Below are 11785 nucleotides of genomic sequence, written 5' to 3'. Positions count from 1 at the left end.
AAAAAAAAAAAAAAAAAAAAAAAAAAAAAAAAAAAAAAAGACAAAATAAAAGCACATGTCAGCTAGTGACCTTACCAGAGAATGGCTGCTATTTGATGATGTCTATGCACAGAGAGGCCAGACGGTTTTTCTCCTTTACACCGCACTGCTGCTTCACACAAATTCTGTCTCACTCTCAAGTCTCCAGTAACACACTCAACCTACAGTAGTCAGGATAAAATCATCCACAAGTCCACACAGCTCTATAGGAACAAAGTAGAGCCTGGTTTGGATTTGCTTTTCCTTTTTTTTTTTTTTTTTTTTTTCCTGCCTAAGAAGTTATTGGGACATTATTCATTGGAGTAATTTAACTACTCCTTATTTGTTACAGGTATAGTGAAGGAGAATCATGAACCTATGTACAACTGCCCACTTCCTTCTCCACCTGCCTGGCATACACCTGTCACAGCAGAGAATAATTCTGGCATTCTATTTTCTCACCCGTTAAAATGTGGGTGAAATTTGGGGTTACAGTTAATTAAAAACTTTTTGCAGAACAGCTTTTCTGACAGACAGTGCTGATTGAAGAAAGTTGGAAGGTTTTGCAAGGAACATATATATTTGTATACCTAATACAGTCTCACAAGAAGTTATTGAAATGATTGGTTTTCAAAGGTCAATACACTCTGTGTTTGATATAATTTATAATATACAAACTGAAATAATAAAGCAGAAGTAAATATTTTTATCTTTCAAGGGAAAAAAATAGAACACATTTTTAAAATATTGTCTTTTTCTCCTTATTTTCTATTCTCAGAATATCTGGGCTTTCTTCAAGCCTTGACAGTGCAGCTTCAACAAGCACTGTTGGTGGCACTATCCAGATGTCCAACTTCTCTAAGGAGTTTCTATGCTTTTCTGAGAATAATGAAAAGATAATAAATTGTCGGAATTTATCTGTAAGTGTATGTATACTCATGCATATGTACACTCTGTCACAATGTTTGTTGCTACCTCTATTCCTCCAGTGATTATTCTAATTCAATTTGTAAAGCTTATTTTGTTTACATATTCTTTACATCGATGAGTACGTACCTTCTCGGGAAATTGTGTCTTTCTTATCCATGAGCTCTTTCCATGCTTAGATTTTAAAGTCTCTTCAAGTTGTTAAATGTGTGATACTAATACTATTTTGCACACAACGTTGCAAATCAACCTTTCCAAAACATTAAAATGCACTAAAACTTGACAAGTCTTCAATCATAGCTTGGCCACAGCTTGCAAGACTGAGTGACTACATAGAAAATTCTCAAATTATAAAACTTTATTCCAACCAAATTATATTTTACTATACAAAAAGTCTTGTAAACACACAGTTAAGGGAAAAATGAAATAGATTACATTAATTGCTTTTGACAAAAGCACCCAAATAAATTGAATTTATTGCAATTGTTGACATAAGAAAAGAACTTTTACTGTGACAATTTCCTTAATGTTTCCTTAGAAGCCACTTGCAGAATATAGTGACTGCAGACATGCTTTTATGGATGGTTTAGTTCAAATCATTGTTACGAGGGCTGCTCCGAAAGTAATGCCTCCTGTGTTATTACGTTGGCCCAGAAAATCAAAGACAGATATGGGTGGTATAGCAGTAGGGGTCGAACCTTCTCACCAGTATTCTGTTACTTTTTGTTGCCATGTGACAAATGGCAGCAGCAGGACAGTCTGACACAATGGTGTCTAGCATGAAAGTGTGTATGAAACAAAGATGTGGAATTGGACTCCTCTGTGGAAAAAAAACGGCACCATAGGGGAACTGTTAGTTTGTGGCTTGAACTGGTGAAGTGTTGTGGCTTGCCTAGGAAGAACAGGTGAATTGTTTGCACCTGTACTCCCCATGTGACCAGAGGGGGTGGACCCAGGGCGGGGCGGGGGGGGGGGAGGAGAACCTCCCTGGAATCATATAAGGGCCAGCCACTACAAGGTGAGTGTTTCTTGTTTTGAGGTTGTTTTCTGTGAAATAGGGCTGTGTAGCCTGAGAGTCTGTTTACTTGTTAGGTGAGTTCCATTTTTTTTTTTTCTGTGTATGACTATTGGCTTATGTGTGAGTACTTTGCCTGGTATTGTCAAGGTTCTGTCAGAAGAAATTTTTCTTCTTCACAAGCAGGACAGGTGCCCATTAACATTCATTGATATTTGCTGAAAGTTTGTGGAGGCCAAACAGTGGGTGTGAGCACAATGAGGTGGTGATTGGTGCATTTTGGTCATAGTGGCAGTGGGTTACTTCTGCTTGTGCAGATTTTTACAAGCATACTATTTTGTTCATTGCTGGTGAAAATACATAGCTAGTGGTGGTGACTACTGAAAAATGGTGTATCATAGCTGAGAGTTTGCTCTATCAAGTAATGTTATTGTGGTCTTTGTAGCTGTTGTAATTTCCATAGAAATAAATCGGAGGTATTACTTTCACAGTAACCTATACCTTACTGAAGTGGTAACTATTTTTTAAATGAAGTCTGTGCTGTTTGTGTACCAGGGATCTATGAGAAGAAACCCATGAGGTCTGCATTATATAAGCCCTAAAATCTCACAGATTAACTACTTGAGCTGTGTCAGATGCCTGAAGCCAATCATCAGCCATCATGAGCCACAAACTTACTCTAAAGAAACTTAAGGTCTGGACTAGGAAGAAAGCCAGACTGTGTTATTCATTTTGTAGGCTTGTTTCCAGCCTTACCTCAAGAGTGTACTGCATGCGTTCAGAACACAGTGGGTACTGGCTGTGCTGAGTGCATGTGTGTCCACTGGAGTGTTTGGTCAGGGCTTGTATCTATGCCTCCTTTTAACAACGGAACTGATTTGAAAAACAGTTATGAAGGGATTTGTGAGCTTTGGTGTTGGTAAATCATCTGAAGTTGACCATTCATCTCTTAACAGATGATATGCATATTATTTTTCAGTAGGAAAATTCTGCCAGGCAACTGAAAGACTTTCACCAAATAAAAGCAACCTGTTGTCTCTAAGTTTATCCTTGTAATTCATTGGGTATTAACTAACAACATATTTATATCTCCCTGCTTCTATTTTTTGCTTTCTTGTTCTGGAAAGCATCCTTACATAGCAAACTACTTGAGAAGAGGCCTTTAAGACAAACGTGCTTGAATGGTTGCAGTGGGATTCAGATTCTCGCACCTCATAGAATTAATGAAGTTACAGTCTAGGAAAAAAAGCTCTACCAGTAGAAAGGAGGAGTAGTTATGTCAGTGATCAGGAGCAACTGCCAGTATAGCTGTTCCAGTCAAATAACCCCACTCCCACTCTGACTAGCATGGGTTTGTTGATGGGAGTCTGCAACGGACGTTTCTCACTGCTGTCAGTCACAGAAGGCATGTAGAGAATGGCTTTCCCTCTTTCCCAGGAGGAATGATCTTAAGCATATTTACAGTGCTTCTCTGAGCTGTGGCCTATGCTTTTTAAATGTATATAAATGAGCAGTTTAACAAAGGAATTTGCATTCTGCAGTTCTCAGCTAGAGCCCTGTCTTTAAATTCAAGGTGCCACCCTCAATACAGCAGTGCTGCTCTTCCTTGATTGCACCTACACCTGATGTTCCTGCAGGCATGTTTCTGAATGCTAGCTGCTGCAATTTGCATATCTATTCTAACTCATTTAAATTGTTAAATTGTCTTTGCAACAGTATGATGATAGAATTTATCATCCCAAACGACATTCTATTTCGGGGGGGGGGGGGGGGGTCAGTGTTTTGTGGTTTTTGTTTGAAGTAGCACAAGAGCTACAGATAAGGGCAAGGGATGAAAAATGACTGGATATCTACAATCAGCATCAGAAACCTTCACAAGGAACAAGAGCAATAACAACAAATTCATCTCTCTGTGAACTCCCTAGGATACCATCAAATACTGCTTGCATGTCTTTAAATACTTAATATTCTGGTTTTGGTTGGGTAGAAACATTCAGGAATCACTGTTGCACTGGACTGGTATAAGTTTGTCTAATAGATTATTATGTCCCTGACAGCAACAAGATGAAGGTACAAGAAACACATTAATGATCAATTACAGGAGTATCTGCCTTTTGGGCAGTGATTCACCATTTATATCTGCTAGTCATTTTTAGCAAAAAATGATGCATAACAGTACATGGAGATATGAAAAAGAGGATTACTGTGTTCCCTTATGAATATTCTTTGAGCAGTCTAGTGGTTTAAATGTTGAGCTTGACCATGATTGGAATCATCATTAAGTATATTATGGCTACTTGTAGGTTTTTTTATATACAATTTTGGGTGAACAGACAAAGGGGAGTCATTACAGTAATGTAAGTAATAGTTTAAAATTCCTGTCCTGTATCTAAAGGGAGGCTGAAACAATCATTCTATTATTATATTATTTAAGATGCTGAAGAATATCCCAGAGATAAATCCTGCTTCCCTATTCATCAGCCTATCTTATTTTGCCTTTGAAGAAGACTGGACTCCCTGCTTTCAGAAATTTTTCAAGTTGAGATGTTTCTTCTAGACCTCCTTCTGAGAGTTTGCATCTTTGCATTGTACAAGGTTAAAGAGCGATCCTGTGATTCCAGAAATGTGAGTTTATATTCCTTGATAATATCTGTTTGGAATAATGGCCATTTAGTCAAACCTAAAAACTATCCCCTAATTCTGTGCAATTATTTCTATGCCTTCACTTGCCATTAAGTCTTTAAAATGAATTGTCTGAGCCAGTATCCTTGTGTAACCCTTTTCTTGTCTTGGGATTATGTGCAGTGAGATCCCTGGGTAAGTTATGTAAGGTCCAATGTGTGTTTTTGGATATGTATGTTATAGCAAACTTTTGTTCTAAGTATTAAGCTTTGCTTAAGTGAAATGAAGAACCTTGCTTTAGCCACCAGTTATTGAGAACAAGCAGATGCAACTCCTTAACATGCTGTGGTATACTTCTACTTAGTATAAACACATGGTAATTTGACTTAAGAAAAGCGACTATGTATTCTGTCCTTTACTTCAACATGTTAGTGGTTTTGTATGTATATTTCTCTTACGCTTTGTCACTGTTCTCTCACACTAATGTCCTTGTTTCTTGAAGGAGCAAGCCAAAACATAGACTGGGCTGCTCTCTTTGAATGTCCCCACAAGAGCAAAGGGTCATCTCGCATGTCCATGGAAAGATAGCACAAAGGGTGTTCATGTATTTATTGAATGGATTGTTGAAAACTTAAATACATGGACTGTGTTTTGATTTGGGAGACTGTCTATTGGTTGATTTCTGATCATGCCAAGGTGACAGCAGTTTTTTTGTCTACTAAATAAAAGTCTTTCTCTAGTTTTATTCTACTGTTTTTTGGTTGGTTGGTTTTTGTTGACTCATATTCCATTTGCAGGAATGGTAAAAAGGTAATGTAATAAAGCATCTATACATCAGAAAAGTTTAAGATGGGTGAACATAGAAAATGTATTTTTAAATAGTTTTCTTGTGTTACTAACTGGAGTTCCTTTTCTGAGAAATAACTAGGAGCTCTGTTGCACTAAAAGGTTTTGCACATCTGAAATCTTGATCTGACAGGAAAGGGAGAGGAGTACAGAGTGGTATTACATCCTACTGTCTTTCCATCCTCTGGGGTTAGTGTCTGACACAAATCAAACCTACTTAAATTTTAGATCAAATAAGCTGTATTTGTCTGCTTTTGATTTGGGGGGTTTAATCTGTTCTGAGTCATTGCATTATCTACTGGAAGTGGAACTGATTTAAAAAAAAAAAAGCCCCACTGAGGTGCTAAATTCAGGGGGCTTTGCTGTGGACACCAGGGTAACCCACTACAGCTGGAGACTTGGCTGTGTCAGGGTTCTGCAGGACTTAACCTCAGGAGGGATGGAGATGTTCCACCTACTGCTGAGGGAGGCACCTGTGAGATGGATGGTGAGAAGAAAGGTCTGATGTGCAGCTAACCCATCAAAAGCGACAGCACTGAAAAAGCTGATTAATCTGTGTCTCTTCTGAATACTGTCCATGTTGCATGGCATTTCACTTTTTTATATGTAGCAAGTCCCCTGGGTGGTGTTCTTTTCCCTATCGTGTTTAATGACCGATCAGTTATATAAAATAGGTACAACTCTTTGCTAATGCTCATATAAGTACCTGTTTGTAATCCTTCTCATAACATTGCATTTTAACTCATGAAATTTATTAATGTTTATATTACTGTAGAGCTGAGAGACATCAGCTGGGTTATAGCTCTGTTATGCTAGGTACTGTAAAAAGAGTATCAGCCTGCCAAATGAATCCTAGCTCTAGATATTTATTTTATGAAATATATCTTCTATATTTGCATTAATGGGAAGTGACAAAACATTGCAAAATTGACCAGCAGTTTACAGCCTCTTTATTTTTTTAATTAAAAACATAAATATGTTTCTATGTAGCAAAAGGGAAGTTTCCTAAAATGAACTGAGAATTACTTAACAAGCTTCTGTCCTTCCACCCACAGCTATATGGGAATTTTCCATAAAGATCTAGAAATAATTTAGCTTTTGAAATGTGTTAGGGAATGAATGAAGAAATAATCAGAAGCTTTTACCATTTTAAACTAATATACAAGTAGGTGAAAGATTAACTTTTGAGTCATCATTTATGTATCACTAAAAACATACAAATAATGCCTGAGTCAGTTATCTAGGAATAAAATTTCACTTTAACAGTGAAATGTGGACTGAGTCCTTGGTACTACTATATCCTAGGTAAATAGGAATGAAATTTAGCTTATTTTTGTCCTACTCTAGCAGCACTAACATAAGAGCATCTAGTACTTTGTACTTGCAGATGGTGTATTTAATTCAAGTATTTTCATTTCAAATTATCCTCAGCCCAAGGATGGCCACATAAAATAATAGAGTAGGTAGCAAGGCAATGGAAGGAATCAGGCAAACACTTCTAATAATTAAGAATTGAATTGATTGCTCGTTTTTTATGTTAGGCCAGTATTACAGGAGTTCTTGGAGGGATATACTTTAAAGATGGATTAAATCCTTTGAAGGTTTAGTTATTAGACAAACTATGATAAAGATTTGATATAAACAAGAGAAGTGGTCTCACCAGCTGTCCTGTTTACAAAGTTCAGAATTTTCCATCTTCGCTCCATGAAATGATGATCCTAATATTTGATCAGAAATTTGTGCAGGATATAAATCTTGAATCTTGTAACTATAAACTTTCTAAGAATAACTCTTCTGACTGTCCCAAGTTATAATCCTAGAGTATATAAACTTCAGATTTTGCAGTAAGTCTATCATTTCATTGCTAACATCAATGGAATATAAATAATTTGTCTGAAACCTGGAAATGCATGTAACGATGGAAGGAATTTCCAGTGACAGCAGTCAAAACTTGATGCTACCTTTGCAAAACAAACAAACAAAAAAACCTTGCAATTTCTATGTCCTGTGCCTGGTTCCAGCCGCCTGTAAGGCTGTTCTTTCAAATCCACCAGCTGACTTCTTGCACATACAAAAGGAGAACAGAACTATCAACAATATGAGATTACTGGATAAAACTGAAAAGCTCTGCTATTGCTCTTGATCTGCAACTTGAGTTCAGTACCCATTAGACATCAGAAAATGCTCTTGGGATCTTAACATTAAGTTTGACAAAGCCTTAGGAGACCAGGATTCAGTAGCTCCACCTCTCCTGGAACTAGTTATCAATAGGGATGAAATTGAAGTTGATGTATCTGTCATGGAAACAAAATTCTGAGATCTGAATATTCTTGTCAATCTGATAGAGCTGACCACAGTCAGAAGTGGGGTTGTTTGCGGTTGAGCCTGTAAAATATTATTAAGCCTTGTAGGATTGTATGAGGAGTTTGAAGAATAGCAAATGTAACCCTTACATTTACGCAGACAATGTTTTGTCTGAGTTCAAGGAAGGAAAAAACAAAGGCATGGAGGTAAATGGAAGTCAAAGAGGTTTGCTAAAAATAAATCTGGCCAGACCAGTCTGCTGGAACTAATTTTTAGATGCAAAAGATAATTCATCAAGTCACACTTCACGTGAAGGACTCCTTGGCATGGGAAGTCACTGATGTTTAAAGTTTATATACATTTGTAATCAATCAGGAAAAAGTCATGGAAGACAAATCAGTCCAAGGATAATAAATTAAGAGATGCTTATTCTGACTGGAAGTTTCTGAGCTTCACATTTAGAGATAGTAAGTCATGGTGCCAGGTGGTGGTCAGACTCAGAGCTTGTCTCAGGAGTGAAGGAGTTACAGAGATCTGCTTTCTTCCCCTTTGGTACTTCTATGTATTTTTTTCATTGTTACTGTTTTCAGTACAAGTATTGTGGTACACTTAGTTCCCCTTGGGAGCTTTGAGAAGGGTGCCGATCTGGTCCCCATCAGTATATGTCACCACTAGGCCAGCAGCTGTGATCCTGGGATTGCTTCTCGGTGGCAGAAGGTAAGCACAAGCGGAGGGGATGATCAAGTACCCCTATCTCAGTCTTTAAGCAATGTTTCCAATTACCCTTTTGGGTGAATTTGAACTTTGGTAGTGTGCAAATGAAGTAGCTACTTTGATTGACTGGTTGGTCATAAGTCCTGAGGCTGGCTGCCTCTGAAATTGATGGTCCAACCAAATAGTTCCCTGGAGAGCATTGTATTTATTACCTTTCCTCAGTGTGAAAATAATTAAACATTAAATTGTATTTAAAGTAAAAAGGCTAGAGAGAATTCAACTATTTAGAGTCTTAACTTGTTGAGAATGTTCTTCCCAAACCTAGTAGAAGCATTGAATGTATTGCAGCGAAGTTTGGCTCTTGACTGACTACAGCTAAGCATTATTTTGCATGAGTGGATTATATAGCTGAATACTTCTGTAGGAAGCATTTGCTGGGAAGATTGTTCTGATTCCTTTCTGAACTGATTCACAAGACTATGCACCAGTATTTTCATAGGAATTAAGATCTGTTTACTTCTATTCCACAGAGGTGGAAAAACAATTTTTAGTTGATAGGAAATATGTTATTTAGCATGTTCAGATAAGCTGTCCTCTGGTTGTTTAAACTTCAAGATCTTATCACCTAAATAGTCATTCTTGTCAAAGGAGATAGATGAGTGGTTGAGGTCTATATTCATAGAGACCAGTGTTTGAATCCTAAGTATTATATCTAAGAAAAAGGTGATGCCTGTAAGTTGTACCAAGGGATAAAATTTGCCACTGGAGCAGATGCAAATGGATTTTAAAAGAAGACTGTCAACTCAGAGACTGACTAGTGGTTTCCGTATTATTTATGGAACACTGCTCTACACAAAGCCCATGGACATTTCTAGGAAAAGAAGAAAGATATGGGAAAACTCTAGTTAGGCTGTAGATTGCAAGGAGCAGTGTGAAGCAGCAGCAGCTGAAGTAGTCTTAGGAGAAAGAGGACAAGTGGAAGGAGCTGCAGGAAAAACCAGTGGTTAATCTACAGGCTCATATTTTGTCCCTGTTTCTGACTTTGCATTAGCTTTGCATGTGGGTGTGCGCTACATGTTCATGCAGATGACGTGAAGAGATGTTACCTAACTCTCAATTGTCTGCTTGTATGTGACGATGACACTAATATATTCAATTTCTGTACTGTAAAAACTATGTTGGGGAAAGAAAGGACAGCAGATGAGCTGCAGCTTGCCAGATGTGGGGGTTTATATCTGGACTACTTGTCCCTATATACTATTACTACTTACTCCATATCTTTTCATATGGTACTTCCTTGAAAAAAGATGGTGTTCCTGTTTTCTCATATACGTGTTTGTACACACAGCAAACATTATACACATAGCACATGCTGTGTGCTTGTACATATATTACTAGTAATCTTTCCCTGTGAGTTTGCCAGCATAATTTCTCAAATCAGACCAGTTACCAGTGACTGCGTTTCTGCCTGTTTGCTATCTCAACAAAGATGCAATTTCACAGAAAGCATCTAATATTCCTATTTCCCAGAATGTCCCAAAGTTTGATTGTTTTAAAAGGAAAGTTAGGAAAGGCATCTTGAGCATTATTGCAACTGCTCCTTCCTTTGAATGGTTAGATGGCGAGTTTACTTTGCGCAGGATTACCCTCACTGATGCGGAGGGGTTAGTAGATTGGTTGCCTTGAGGAATTAGATGAGATGATAAAGGAAAGAGGATGCTACCTCAGCATCATCTGGTTCTGTCTCTCAATTTTCATTCTATGCAGCCTTTGGTTGAGCCAAGGTGGTATTTGAAGCAGTTTCTTGCCTTTGCACACTTGCCATTGTTTGGCATCTGCAAAGCAGCCAGTAGGGAGCAAGAATTGTGACAAATCTATTTTACTTAAAATAACTGAACTGTGTAATTGTTTGAGAGGGCTTAGCAGCCAAATGTGATAAAGCTGAAAGTTATGCAGATCTCCAAAAGAACAGGATACAGGTCAGAGTTATGCAGAAAATTGACTTGTGCTATATTATTCTTTGGTAAGCATTGGCATAATTATATTACTTAACTGCTTGAATTGCAGTGAACATGGTTTTTGGAGTACTGTGCTTTTGCTTAATGATAAAGGAAACCCTAAATTTCTTAACTACCTTTTGTTATTTGTACAATCAGGGCTGAAGCTTTTTCTGCAGAAACCAGGTCCCACTGTGCTAACCCCTTCAGGGTACAGCAGTTAAATCTGCGTCACTTTTTTTCACGCACACCAAAAATGTCACAATTCCCACTTTTGTGGGACAAGAAAAAGTCTTAAAAGGAGTGAGAGAAATAATAGTTAATTGAAAATAATTTTTTTAGCTGAACTTCACTTGTTAGAGCAAATTTTGCTTTGAAGGCAGGGGTGTGTGGTTGGTTCTTGAGCTTGCATACATCATCAGAGTGCTAGTGGTTTTACATTTACTCTTTCTGAAGTTGTGTATATCCCAGACAACTTAAGTAAAAATGTTGCCCCTGAAAATCCCCACTAATGGGAGATTTCAGCTTTCTATTGAAAACTTGCTTCATTAGTCTTACCATTATTTGGTGTCCATCTGTTTTGGGATGGAGTAACAAAAAGTCAAAATAAAATGCATCTTTTCTGGCATTTCTTTTTTTCCTATTTTCAAAGGATTCAATTAGGGACCACAAAACAAAATTATTTTAAAAACACAATTGATATGAGAGCGTTAACTAAACAATGTTGTTTGATAAGTGCTTTTTATTAATGCATACTCTAGAAATATGTGGGACAGGATGTCAGGCTGAGATCATATTGTGAGGGAAGAGTTTTGAGTGAGGTGCAGTTAAGATAGTCTGCCTTGCAAGGTAATATAATACACTGAATGCTATAGAATGGACAGACTTAAAAGTTGGTGGTTGTACACTGTATTGTGCATAAGGCAGAGGACTGGAGAACCATTAATAACTGATGTGCCTGATTATCTTGTAGATGCATACATAGAATACACATATACATGCATATATATATGTATATATACATATATATACGTGTGCACATAGAATTATAGGATATCATGAGTTGGAAGGCATTCACAAAGACCACTGAGAGCAGCTCCTGGCCCCACAACAGGACCACCCAGAATTGAAAGTCTGTCTGAGAGCATTGTCCAAATGCACCTTGAACTCTAGCAGTGTGGGACCATGCATTCTATCCTGGGCAGCCTGTTCCATTACCACCACCCTCTGGTGCAGAACCTGTCCCTACCCCCTCAGTCTGATCTGCTCTGGGCTGAGCAAAACAAGGGACTTCGGCTGTTCCTCATATACCTTGCCCTTCAGACCTTTCCCCATCTTTGTG

The 11785-nt window shown here is 37.8% G+C and overlaps 1 long non-coding RNA gene across 2 annotated transcripts in view; it reads left to right on the top strand.

Annotated features, from left to right (window-relative positions):
- The window catches only part of LOC107053144, a 188994-nt gene that overhangs the window by 145625 nt on the left and 31584 nt on the right, over nt 1-11785 (top strand). Inside the window, exon 27 of one of the 2 annotated variants that reach the window (XR_006938739.1) lies at nt 797-1963. This is a non-coding gene — a long non-coding RNA (uncharacterized LOC107053144). The remainder of the gene's footprint in view (nt 1-796; nt 1964-11785) is intronic. The other variant, XR_005858530.2, reaches the window with a different exon arrangement.

The sequence above is a fragment of the Gallus gallus genome, chromosome 3, assembly GCF_016699485.2.
Source record: "Gallus gallus isolate bGalGal1 chromosome 3, bGalGal1.mat.broiler.GRCg7b, whole genome shotgun sequence".
NCBI lineage: Eukaryota > Metazoa > Chordata > Aves > Galliformes > Phasianidae > Gallus > Gallus gallus.
This window is presented reverse-complemented; position numbering and strand designations above follow the sequence as displayed.